At 43.3% G+C, this 12,360-nt stretch overlaps 1 protein-coding gene across 4 annotated transcripts in view; it reads right to left on the bottom strand.

Annotated features, from left to right (window-relative positions):
* Positions 1-3,169, bottom strand: part of thrb (thyroid hormone receptor beta) — a 223,012-nt gene extending 219,843 nt beyond the window's left edge. For 3 of the 4 annotated variants that reach the window (XM_059654410.1, XM_048554764.1, XM_048554773.1), the window contains exon 1: positions 2,986-3,169. The gene's annotated coding sequence lies outside the window, so the exon portion shown is untranslated. Of the gene's footprint in view, positions 1-2,304; positions 2,698-2,985 lie in introns of those variants that run through there. The other variant, XM_059654412.1, reaches the window with a different exon arrangement.
* Positions 3,170-12,360: the final 9,191 nt, after the last annotated feature.

Genomic DNA, 12,360 nt, shown 5'->3' with positions numbered 1-12,360 from the left:
AAAGGGAGTGCAATGAAAGCTTTCTGTGATGACAGGACTGACATATGAAGAAAAACTGGGCAGTCAAAATTATATTCACTAGAGTTTAGAAGAAAGAGGAAAGATTTCATATAAACCTAAAAACATTCTAACAGAACTCGGCAAGGTAAGCACAGGAGGAATGTTTCTGATGACTGGGAGTCCAGAATCAGTGCAAGGATACAGGGAAGACCATTTAGGGCCGAGATAAAGAGAAATTTCTTCACTTGGAGTGATTAGCTTGTGGAATTCTCTGCCCAAAAACCAGTTGAGGCCAAAACAATAAATGCTTTCAAGAAGGAGTTATAGTTTTTAGAGCTAAAGTGATCAGAAGGTATGGAGAGAAATAGGGAACCAGGGTGCTGAGTTGTATGAGAAACAGTAGGAACTGCAGATGCTGGAGAATCTGAGATAACAAGATGTACAGCTGGATGAACACAGCCGGCCAAGCAGCATCAGAGGAGCAGGAAGGCTGACATTTTGGTCTAGGCCTTGTTATCTCTCTTACTGAGTTGTATGATCAGCCATGAACAAATTGAATGGCAGAGCAGGCGCAAGGACTGAACAATCTACTCCTACTTACATTTCAGTGTTTTACCATCTCCTTAAAATCAGATTGAAGCATGCTTGCTGAAGTATATAATCTGAACAAGGAAACTTAAGGTATGAAATTTATTTTAATACTGATTTGTATTCAAAAAGCAAAGAGGAAACAAAAGGTGGATTTGAGAAAGACAAAGTTCCAATTATTGTTTTAAACCTTCCATAATTAAAATCTAACAGGAAAGAGACTTGGCTTTTAGAACAGTTAATTTTAATTGCTAGAATACTTGCTCAGTAGTAATCAAAACTTATGCTGTTAATAATTCACTTCCACTTAAAGATCAAACCTTAACCTTTTCTGGTATATTCAACAAGCTTTTAGTGGACAAGTTGTTGGGGGGGGGGGGGGATGGGGAGAGAAAGAGTGATCTTCTGGTGCGGTGGTAGCAGCCCTGCCTCTAAACCAGAAGCTCCAGGGCACAAAGGCTAGAGAGAGACCCCTTCCAATATGCTTATGCCAGTTACACAATGTGTTGTACTGCCTCTCAAGCAAAAGCTTCTGACAACAGATTGGCAACCTGTTCTAAGAAAAAAAATGATCAGAGCAAATGTAAGCATGTACTTTGTCTGCTTTAAATGCAACTAGGTGCGAGAAGAAGAGGTGGGTAAGGATAGCAAATTCTTTACATGAATTTCAAGTTTATGGAAAGCTGTGTATGTATGTCAAGTGTAGCTAACCTTATAGATGAACAGGGCAATAATTAAAAACAAATGCTGAAATTGGGAAGTTGTTCTAAGTGCAATGTGTCTGCTGGGAGTTACTGTCTGTTTTGAATGAGCCACCTGAGATGGCTGATGGTCTCATTATCATTTTACTGCAATATTTGGAACAAACTGTTTTAGCGATCTTGGTCAAGAGATAAATTTTGGCAAGGCTCCTGGGATTTATTTTTCTGCTCTTTGAATAATGACATGGGATGTCAATATTAACTGAGATGTGATAGTTTGTTCAAGGATGTCTATCCTGACAGGCAAGCACTCCCTCTGTGCTGAAGTGCAGAGACTCAACTTTCGAGTGGAACTTAAATCCTCAAGCAATCCCCGAGCTAGGCCAAGGTAAACAGTGGTCACTACACAAATTTGAAAAAAGAAAAAAAACCAAACAAATGGCAACACCAATACTTAAGTGCAGAGGGACGAAGTTGAACTGTCTTCTGTTCCAATCATTATCCCGGCAAAAAATGTATTTGTTTAACCAACAAGCACTTTCTTCTGGCGGGTATTGCTTCATCTCTCGACGTCTCAGCATTCCTTAGACTAACCTGTCTTATGTAAAGACCGCAGACAACCACCCGGAAAATAAATGTCACGGTCATAATACGAAAATTGAAAAAAAGAACAGTGAGGCAAAGTGTAAAAAGAGCGTAGACACTGTCAGCATTAGCTACAACCTCTTCCTCGGGAAGGGGAAATGCTATGCACCCCAAACTAAATAAATTGCCTCGACGATCTGCTCAGTTCTCTAGAAAGACTCGGAGGCGTCCGATGGTGTTGTGACTTGTAATACCAACACACAAAACAAAAACAAATCGCAGCAACTCTTTCCACATCCGCTGTAAGAAAAGCCCTTCCTTCAACTTCTCCTGGAGGTCCGCACACGCCGACTGGTTGCAGGACATTTCTTTAAAAAAAACCCTCGGCGCCTTCCACGGGCGACGTGTCAGTCTCAGGCGGGCTACTTACACGGAGCAGATTCCAGCGGGATTTTCCTAAGAGGTGCACCGCTCCCGGGCGCGCAGCGAGGTTCTTCGGGCTGCCGAGGACGGCTTCCTTCTTTGAATGGGGAACGTTTCAGCAAACATTTGCCCCCAAACCCACGCACCCTCCCTCTCCATGGGGGAAAGAGAGGAGAAAAAAATGATAGGCCCTGGGGTATAGCGAACCTCCACCAGCGAAGTTGGGATTAGGAAGTGACTGGGAGATTTTGAGAGAGACGGATTGACACAGAGAGTGCAGGGAATTCCCTAAAGTGCAGCGACAATGTAACGAGCGAGGATCGAACGTGCGCTTCAATGTAACAAAAACACTGACAAGTACGGCGGCTGGCTGCGGCCACCACAGGCCGCCACATTCCAGCTGCGGCGCGCGCTCTCTCCCCGCCCCGGAGCAGATGGACAGCTCGGCTCGCGCTGCCAAGGTCCTGCAGAGACAAGTCCTTTTAAAGTGACAGCCACCACCCCAACTCTCCCTCTCCCACACACACACCGACGCAATGTCAGGCGGCCATTTAAAGATGTTCCCTCCCCACCAAACCCCTCATGCATTCTCTTCTCGCTTGACTCAATCTCACTTTTAAGCCCCTGCCGCGATTCCAGGGGATGGAGGTGCACCTCTCCCTCGCTCAGGTGCTCAGGGAGGAATTACCTGCGGCGCCCGGAAAAGTTGGACTTTCAAAAGTGGCCCCTCCTCACGTCTTCGTCATTTTTCTTGCCTCTTCAGCTCGACTTTCCATTATTCTCGTTTGTCCCCCCGAGACTCCGGCAACAGTCTACCCCTCTCTTGTGCGCAAATTCGATCGGGCTCTGCAAGCTCCTTGAAAAGCGGTGTCCCAAACTGACCCCCTTCCCCACCCCCCCGCCCACCTCTCCCCGGGCGCTGGAGACGGCGACCTTGAGCGCAGAGAAAGTGAGCGAGGGCTCCAGCGTGGAGCTCCGCCAGGGGGAGTCGCCGAGAACCTCCACATGATCGTAGGCGCCAAGCAGCAGGTCGGAGCCGCCGCGGCATGCCGCAAATACCGAACAAGGCGTATTTTACCTGCATTCTCCAAACGTAGACCCAACAGGCGATTCTCCCTAGTGGGAATGCAATGTGTTCAAGTGTGTTCTTGCAATACAGTTGGATAAAACGCCGCATTCTTTTACGTTGTCGTTTGCAACATACTTTTCTTTCTGTCTGTGATATGCTTACCGATTTTGATAATGCCTTTTTTTTGTGAATACTGAAGCGGACTGTGTTAGCCACGAGCATTTGGATACTTGTATTTTTCATCTTTTTACAACTAAAAGCAAAAGCGCATTTTGCACGTCAATAGAACCTCACAGCACATCCATGCTTCTAATTCTCGTGTACCCCTTGCTTATTTCAATTCTGAGCATCTTAGTTTAATTACAAGTCAGTGTCAAAATTCGCTTCGTCTAGGAAGCTCATAACCAAGGAAAATAAAACTCAATTCTTGGCAGCGGTCCGACATACTGCATTTAAAAGTCAAATTCTTTTGGTCTTCGGTTTTATGATTTAGCTGAAACCACAACATAAATTTCATCTGTTCATTTTCTTTTCCTGTTCATCAAGGTGGGGGATGCGCGAACCTTTAATCTCTGTCTGCTCTCTGAAGTCAGAGCTGTTATTCCCAAAGCTCCGTCCAAACATATCCCGATTTTTTTGCTGTACGAATTTCCTACATTTGGTGGTCTCTAACTGAGAGTTCAAATTAATGCTAAATCAAGGATTTCCTTTTGTTGCTTTTAAGCTTTTGCTCACTAGGAATGGTGATTATGTTACTAATGCTTTAAGCTTATGAACTCAAATCCTATCATGGCACTTGGAATTTAAATTGTGTTAATTAGATAAATATGGAACAAGAAGCTAGCTAGTATTTGTAATGGTGAAAATATAACTACTGAATAGTTGCTTTTAAAACTCCATCCAGTTCAGTAATGTTGCCTGGTTTGCCACCCCATTAATATTCTGTAGGTTACCCTTTAGCATAGATTGAACTGGGCCAGCCCAATGCTGCTCAGGACAGTGCAGACTGCTTAATTGGCATCCCATCTATCCTCTTTAAAATTTACCTGCTCCCCTAGCATGCACAGTGACAGTAATGTGTACTATCTACAAATGCAGTGCAAAAAAAGTGACTAATAGGTCTATACAATTCACACAAACCTCCTCAATCCATTTATCATATCCTTCTATTCCTTTCTACCTCCCATACTTATCCAGCTTCTCTCTTAAAGAAATCCAGGTTCAATTATCAGCAGTGCACTGAAGTGCCAACCAAGATTATGTGGGGACACTATGGAATGAGGCTCGAATTCATGGCCTGTTGCCCATTAGGCATGAAACACCCATCCCTAACATGATTATCTTATAAATTGAGAGATTTGTACAATCAATATGAAAGTTTATGATTTTGGAGTTTAGGACCATTGAATGCTTCACCCATCACAGTACATTATAATAATTATTACATAATATGGACTTTACACTCCAGTTAGGAGAGATTAAAAAAATGACCAAAATTAATAATGATAGCATAGCAACATGTAAAGTGGAAGCAAGCTACAAACAGTAAGCTTCACATAGTCAGTAAAGAGAGATCGCATCCAGAGTGAGACGCACCTTCCGGTTGCGAACCATTTCAACTCGCCTTCCCACTCCCTGGGTGACATACCCATCCTGGGCCTCCCCTAGTATCACAATGACGCCACATGCAAACTGGAGGAGCAGCACCCCACATTCCGCTTTGGGAGCCTGCAGCCCAAAGGTCTAAATATGGATTTTACCAGTTGCAAAATCTCCCTACTCCCAGCATCATCCCATGACCAACCCTCCATCTCATCCCCGCCTCCTTGAGCTGACACAGTCTGTTTGTCTGCTTTCCGACCTATCCACCTCTCCCACTTCACTGACCAATCCCCACCACTGCCTACCTGCACTCACCTATCACCATCCCACCTATCTTCCCCAGCCCCACACCTCCTCCCTCTACTTATTTCTGAGTTCCTTTCCCCCTCCCCTATTTCTGCAGAAGGGTGGTGACCTGAAACGTCAACTTGCCTGCTCCTCTGATGCTGCCTGGCCTGCTCTGTTCCTCCAGCTCCACACTATTATCTCCACAGCCTGAGTGAATATATATTTTGGAGAATTTGGAGGCAGTGTGGGAATTTGGTGCAGATGGGAAGAGGTGGGTTTTGCTTTGTTTTCACTCATGGTTTGTAAGGCTTTTTCCAACAGGATAAAGTGGCAAGCAGGATCAGAATTCAGTGACAAAAGTGTGATATCAGAGATAAGCCATTAGTTCATTGGTTGGTGATAGCTGCTAATTTGATTAACTATGAAAGCCTACTTTCAGATTGAATGTAAATACAGGAAATATTTACAGTTTACAAGCTAAAAAACTAGTAGGATTTTTTAAGAATCAAATTAAGAACTAGGTAAATAAAATGAATGTGTTCTACCTGCATAATGTAGCACCTGGTGGACTCATTGTGGTTCATAGTAATCATAGCCGGAACAAGTATTGGTTGCTTGAAGCCCTCTGGCCTAGAGTTGATGAGCTGGAGTCTGTGCTTTGAATACTGTGATATATGAGGGAGGGGGTGAGTTACTTAGATGCTGTGATTAACTACCTGTCCCACCAGACCAGTCAGTCTTACTTCTGTGGTGGCAAGTTATGAGAGAGGATTCTGAGGGATAGTGTTTTTGATTGTTTGGAAAAGCTTGGTTTAATTAGAAATAGTCAGCTTGGTTTTGTGAGGGGCAGGTTATGCCTCACAAGCCTTATTGAATTCTTTGAGGATGTGACCAAACACATCGATGAAGGTAGAGTAGTAGATGTGGTGTATATAGATTTTAGCAAGGCATTTGATAAGGTTCCACATGGTAGGCACATTCTGAAAGTAAGGAGGCATGGGATTCAGGGAAATTTGGCTGTCTGGAAACAAAACTGGCTGTCCAACAGAAGGCAGAGGGTGGTAGCAGATGGAAAGCATTCAGCCTGGAGCTTGGTAACCAGTGGTGTTCCACAGTATTCTGTTCTGGGACGTCTGCTGTTTATGATCTTTACTAATGACTTGGATGATGAAGTGGAAGGGCGGATTAGTAAGTTTGCCAAAGACACAAATGTTGGTGGAGTGTGGATAGTATGGAGGTCTGTTGTAGGTTGTAACGGGATATAGACAGGATGCAGAGCTGGGGAAAGAAGTGGCAGATGGAATTTAACCCAGAAAAGTGTGAGATGATTCATTTTGGAAGGTCACATTTGACTACAGAATACTAGGTTAGTGGCAGGATTCTCAGCAGTGTAGAGACACAGAGGGATCTTGGGGTCCATGTCCAGAGATCCCTCAAAGTTGCTACCCAAGTTGATAGGGTTGTAAAGAAGGCGTATGGTATGTTGGCTTTCATTGGCAGGGGAATTGAGTTTAAGAGCAGTGAGGTTATCCTGCAGCTCTAGACCACACTTTGAATATTGTGTTCAGTTCTGGTCACCTCATAACAGAAAAGATGTGGAAGCTTTAAAGAGGGTGCAGAGGAGATTTATTAGGATGCTGCCTGGACAGTAAGGCAGGTCTTATGAGGAAAGGTTGAGAGAGCCAGGGCTTTTATTATTGGAGCGAAGGGAAGATGAGAGGTGACTTGATAGGGGTGTACAAGGTGATGAGAGGCATAGATAGAGTGGATAGTCAGAGACTTTTTTCCCAGGGCGGATGTGACTATTACAAGGGTCCATAATTTTAAGGTGATTGGAGGAAGGTATAGGGGAGATGTCAGAGATAGGTTCTTCACACAGAGTGGTGGGAATGTGGAATGCACTGCCAGCAGTGGTAGTGGAGTTTGATACTTTAGAGACTTTTAAGCGACTCTTGGATAGGGACATGGAGGATAATAAAATGTAGGGTAGGCAGGGTAGATTGATCTTATTAGGATAATAGGTTGGCACAGCATTGTGGGCCAAAGGCCCTGTACTGTGCTGTACTGTTCCATATTCTATGTTCTACCCCGAATTTGGTCAGTAGTGAGGGACAGGAGTGTGTGTTGACCAGTGAGGCAGGTAGAGTGGTCCAAGAGGTAGTGCGGAAGGAAGCTCAGTCCTTGAGCTTGATTAACAGGTTTGAGATTCTTGCTCCCCATGTGGAGGAGAGGGGGGTGTAGGAAGAATGAGCAATATGACCATAGCACCGTGGTTCCGGGAGCCAGTCAAGAAGAGGGTGTAAAGAGAAATGTAGTTGTAATCCGGCATTGTATAGTCAGGGGAACAGACACACTGTTCTCTGTGGTGGGATCGAGATTCTGAAGACTGTGTTGCCTGCTTGATGTCTGGGTTCAGGATATCTCATCTGGGCCGCAGAGGAACTTGGAGTAGGAGGGGAAAGATCCAGCTTTGTTGTCCACGTAGATACCAACAATATAGGTAGAAAGAGGGAAGAGGTTCTGCCAAGGGAAAATGAGCAGCTAGGGCTGAAATAAAAAGGAGTACTAAAAAGGTAATTAACTCTGGAATACTACCTGAGCCATGACCAACTTGCACAGGGTTACAAGATTAAAGGGTAAATACACGGTTCAAAGATTGATGTTGGAGAATTGGGTTTGAATTCATGGAACATTGGCACCAGTCCTGGGGAACGACGGAGCGGTTCCAGTGAGAATGCTTCACCTGAATCATGCTAGGATCAGAGTCCTGGGAAATTTCATAACTAGGGCAGTGGATAGGGCGCTAAACTAAATAGCTGGGGGGTGGGGGGGGTGCGGTTGCTTTGTTGGTGGTGGGTTCGGTTGCATGGAAAGTTGTGGGAAAGAGTTATAGACAGTGAGGGCTCAGCAAAGCTGTCAAAGTTTCCTGAACAATTAATTGGACAGACAATGAGGAAAGGGTCAGGAATCTAACTTCAGGCACAGCAGATAAGGGGACACCTATGAGAAGTGGGAGTGGTCAGCGCAGGACTGAGGATGTTGTACTCAAATACAAACAGTATATGAAACAAGTTTAAAAAGCTGTAGTGCAGATTGACTTTAACTATTATAATGATACGGGTATCACAGATGTGGCTGCAACGAGATCAGGGCTGGGAGCTAAACATCCAAGGATACACATCTTATTGAAAGTACAGATAAATGGGCAGACAGGGATGAGGTTGCCTGGTTAGTAAGAAATGAAATGAAATTAATAGCAAGAAGACAGGCAGAGTTGGAAAGTGCAGAGTTTGTGGGTGAAATTGAAGAACCACAAAGGAAAAGAAGACCTTGATGGGAGTTGTGTACAGGCCCCCTAGCAATAGTCAAGATCTGGAGAAGAAAATAAATCAGGAAGTAGAAAATGCACGTAAGAAAAGCACAATTACAATAATCATGGGGTCTTCAAATGCTGGTGGACTGGAAGAATGAATTTGGTAGCGGATCTCAAAAGGCATTCATGGATTGTGTACAAGTTGGGTTTTTTTTTGGAGCAGTTTGTGCCAGAGCCTACCAGGAAAAGGGCAATTCTGGATGTGGTGATGTCCAAAGAGGCAGATTTGATTAGAGAGCTTCAGGTGAAGGAACTCCTAGGGGGGCAGTGAACATAGTATGATGGAATTCACCCTGCAGTTTGAGAGGGAGAAACTGGCATCAGATGTAACAGTATTACTGTTGAGTAAAGGTAACTACAAAGACATAAGGGAGGAGTTGGCCAGCCTTGATTGGAAGGTGAGACTAACAGGGAAGACAATGGAGTAGTAAAGGCTGGAGTTTCTGAGGATAATTCAAGGAAGAAGAAACATATTAAGGATAGAATGAGGCAACTATGGATGACAGGGGGACTCAGATACAGCATAAAAGCAACAGAAAAAGCATATGGTGTGATGAAGATTCAGAGGAAGCTAGATAGGGAAGTCTTTAAAAACAAGCAGAGAATAGAGACTTCAGAAATCTGAAGCTCAAAGGGAGTTGGGAGTCCAAGTTCAGGATTCTCTTAAGGTTAACATGCATGTTCAGACAGCAGTTAGGAAGGCAAATTCAATGTTAGCATTCATTTCAAGAAGGCTAAATTGCATGAACAGAGACATAATGCTGAGGCTGTAAGGCTATGGTCAGACCACGTTTGGAATATTGTGAGCAGTTTTGTGTCCTGTTTCCAAAGAATGATATGCTGGCATTGGAGGGGATCCAGAGGAGGTTTACGAGGATAAAGAGTTGTCATACGAGGAGCAGCTGATTACTTTCTGTCTATACTCAGAGTTCAGGAGGGTGATAGTACAGAATACTGAGAGGCCTGATTGGAGTGGAAGTACAGTAGTACACTAGTAGGAGAGACTAGGATCTTAGGACAAAGCCTCAGAGTGAAGGCAGATCACTTTAAAATTGAGATAAAGTGGAATTTCATCAGTCCGAGGGTGGTTGATTTGTGGAACATATTGTCACCGAGGTCTGTGGTGGCCAAGTCATTCAGTGTATTTAAGACAGATAGATAAGTTCTTGCGCAGTATGGGGTTCAAGAGTTATGGGGAGAAGGCAGGAGAATGGGGTTGAGAAACATATCAGCCATGATTGAATGAATGACAGAGTAGACTCAATGGGGCAAATCACCTAATTGTGATCCAATATCTTAAGGTCTTATAGTATTCTCATTGTGCCTGAAATGGAGGCCATGACGTGCCGGTGCTGGTGTTGAACTGGGGTGGACAAACTCAGAAATCACGTGACACTGGGTTATAGTCGAACAGGTTTATTTGAAAACATACACTTTCAGAGTCTTACTCCTTCTTCAGGTGTTAGTGAGAATCATAGTATCAGACACAGAATTTATAAGTAAAAGATCGAAGGTTCACATCATTGAGGATGTATTAAACAAACCTAAGATACTGTTAAATCTTCAATCAGTAAGAAGGTTTTAATTGAATAATATGTATATGTAAATCCCCGAATTTCTTTTAAGCCACATCCTGAGAAAAATAAAAGTTTTACTAGTGTAAAGAAGAGATGATATTTTAGGTCAGATAATGCATGTTAGGTGTGAGGCCTTGATTAGAATCTGTTTGTGCTTTAGTTTGGAGTCAGACTGGTTTTATTTCTAAAGTAGGAATTTATAAAACACCATATTGACTGACTGTCTATAAATTGCGTGCTTTTCCTCATGGGTATGGAATTTGGCTATTAGCCTCTACTTGGCGACTCTGCATTGTTGTATATCCCAATGTCCGCCTTTGGGAATGTTTACCCAAAGATTGGAGGCCAAATGTTTTTGACTGCTGAAGTGTTTCCCCACTGTGAGGGAACATCCTTGTCTGGCGATTATTGTGCAGTGTTCATTCATCCGTTGTCGTAGCGTTCCTACTTTAGAAATAAAACCAGTCTGATGCCAAACTAAAACACAAACAGATTCTAATCAAAGTCTCACACCTAACATGCATTGTCTGACCTAAAATATCACCCCTTCCTTATACTAATAAAACCTTTAGTTCTCTCATGACAGTGACTTGGAAGAATTTGGGGATTTACACATACATATTAATCAGCTAAAACCTTCTAAGTGACTAAAGATGTAACAGCATCTCAGATTTGTTTAGCACATCCTCATCAATGGTGTGAACTTTTGATCTCTTACTTATAAATTCTGTGTCTGATACTACTCTCTCACTAATGCCTGAAGAAGGAGTGAGGCTCCGAAAGTTTGTGTTTTCAAATAAACCTGTGAGATTGTAACCTGATGTTGTGTGGTTTCTGACTATAATGACGGGTCATAGAAGGGACCCAGAGTAGAATGTCTTGATATGGAAGGAGTCAAAATGATGTTATTTACCTGGAAAAAGGAAGGCTTTGCATATCAGGAGAGCAGACTGAACAAGAAAGTTGTTTCAGCACTTCGGTTAATGACATTCACAACGGATAACAGAAATATGAAGCTTGCGGGGTGTAATGGCAATTGGGAAATGTTGCCTCAGGCTAACCACTGTCAGTAACTGAAGTTCTGGTTAGGTGAGCTACGACGTCCAGGATTGTTACAGAAATATTGGACATTTTCTTATGAGTATGGAGAAAAACTCAAGAAAATGGAAACCAAGTTTAAATCTAGCCAGCCTCTGCAATTTGCAAACTTCAGAGCTGGAACAGGCAGTATTTATGCAGCTAGACCATGGACAGTCAACTTCCCATCAAAACCAGATAGTCCTGGAACTGTTTGGCCAGGTACTAATAGCCACCTTACTTCAAAGGGAACTATTGTTGACACTTCCAGTGAGGCTGCTTTGTTAGAAGAATATTACGCAAACTTGGTGGTACCCAGATGAGTCAAAGGCCAGTGGCATAATGTGACAAGGACAACATTTAGAGTCATAAAATCATAATACTACAGCATAGAAACAGACCCTTCATTCTAACTTGTCCATGCTGACCAGATATCCTAAATTAATCTTGTCCCATTTGCCATCATTTGGCCCATATCCGTCTAAACTCTACCAATTCCTACACTCATCCAGAAGTCTTTTAAACATTTTAATTGTACCAGCCTCCCCCACTTCCGTGCACAGACCATCCCTGCATGAAAAGATTGTCCCATAGGTCCCTTTTAAATCTTATCACTATGGCAGTCCCAGTCTATGTTTGGAAAGTTAAAATCCCCTACCATAACCACCCCAGTATTCTCACAGATAACTGCAACCTCCTTACAATTGTGTTTCTCAATTTCCCGTTGACTACTGGGGAGTCTGTAATACAATCCCAATTAGATGATCATCCCTTTCTTATTTCTCAGTTCCAGCCAAGTTACTTCCCTGGACCTACTCCCAGGAATATTCTCTGTCAGTACAGCCATAATGTTATCTCTAATCAGAAATGTCACTCTCCCTCCTTTCTTGCCCCGCTTTCCATCCTTCCAATAGCATCTATAACCTGGAACATTAAGCTGCCAGTCCTGTCTGTCCCTGAGCCACGTGTCTGTAATTGCTATGATATCCCAATCCCATGGTGCCAGCCATGACTTGAGTTTGTCTGCCTTACCTGCAAGGCCTATCACATCGAAATAAAAGCAGTCTAATTTATCAG

Source organism: Stegostoma tigrinum, chromosome 2, assembly GCF_030684315.1.
Source record: "Stegostoma tigrinum isolate sSteTig4 chromosome 2, sSteTig4.hap1, whole genome shotgun sequence".
NCBI lineage: Eukaryota > Metazoa > Chordata > Chondrichthyes > Orectolobiformes > Stegostomatidae > Stegostoma > Stegostoma tigrinum.
Note: the sequence above shows the minus strand (reverse complement) of the source record. Positions and strands in the feature narration are given on the sequence as shown.